We start from the raw sequence: 792 nt of genomic DNA, 5'->3' as shown, positions 1-792 counted from the left end.
CCTTCCACCTCCCTTCCCAGGGACCAATGCCTGCCTTAAGACACACAGAAAACAATCTTTATTGCCATATACTTTCATTGTTTCTTTGCTTTAACCCCTAGGAATGTACCTGTTGGACAATCAAAGCAGTTGCTCCATTCCTATGGACCCCAAATCAGAATTCAACATATATATTTTATACTACTAACATTTTATCAAAGTATTCTTTAAATGTTAACTTGCTAACTTAAGATCATGGGTGGAGACATTATGTAACCTGTTAACCATTGGCTACTGTGCTATCTTGTCTTGCTGCAAAACCTAAGCTGGGGTGAGGAACTGCCTACCCCATCACTTTCCCCCGCCGATAGAAAACCTATATATTCTATTGTAATCAATTGACTGACAGTGCCTCTGAGCCTAATAAGCCAGGTGACACTCCACCAGTGCTGTGTGCAATAAACTCCTCTGCTTGACCTCTACACGTTGTGTGATTTACGTCCTTCAGAGAACAAAGAACGAGGTGGAGGCCAGGTGACCAGGTTGCCAGGGAAACAGAACAAAGGGACAAACAGAAGAGGGACAAAAGGGCCTGGCTGAGTTGGGCTGTTGGAAGCAAGGAGTCTGCTGGTTTGGGGACTCAAGGGGAGAGCCCAGGCTCTGAGTTCTGGGTCTCATGAAGATGGACGTTGCTGAATTTTCCTGCTTCCTGTGCTAACACAGAACTTTCCCAGGCTGTATTCCAGACCACTAATAAACCTCCTGTTTTACAACGCTGGCTGAGAGTCACTGGTGATTGTGGAAGTTGGGGGT

This window comes from Mauremys mutica, unplaced genomic scaffold (assembly GCF_020497125.1).
Source record: "Mauremys mutica isolate MM-2020 ecotype Southern unplaced genomic scaffold, ASM2049712v1 Super-Scaffold_100100, whole genome shotgun sequence".
Taxonomy (NCBI): domain Eukaryota; kingdom Metazoa; phylum Chordata; order Testudines; family Geoemydidae; genus Mauremys; species Mauremys mutica.
Note: the sequence above shows the minus strand (reverse complement) of the source record.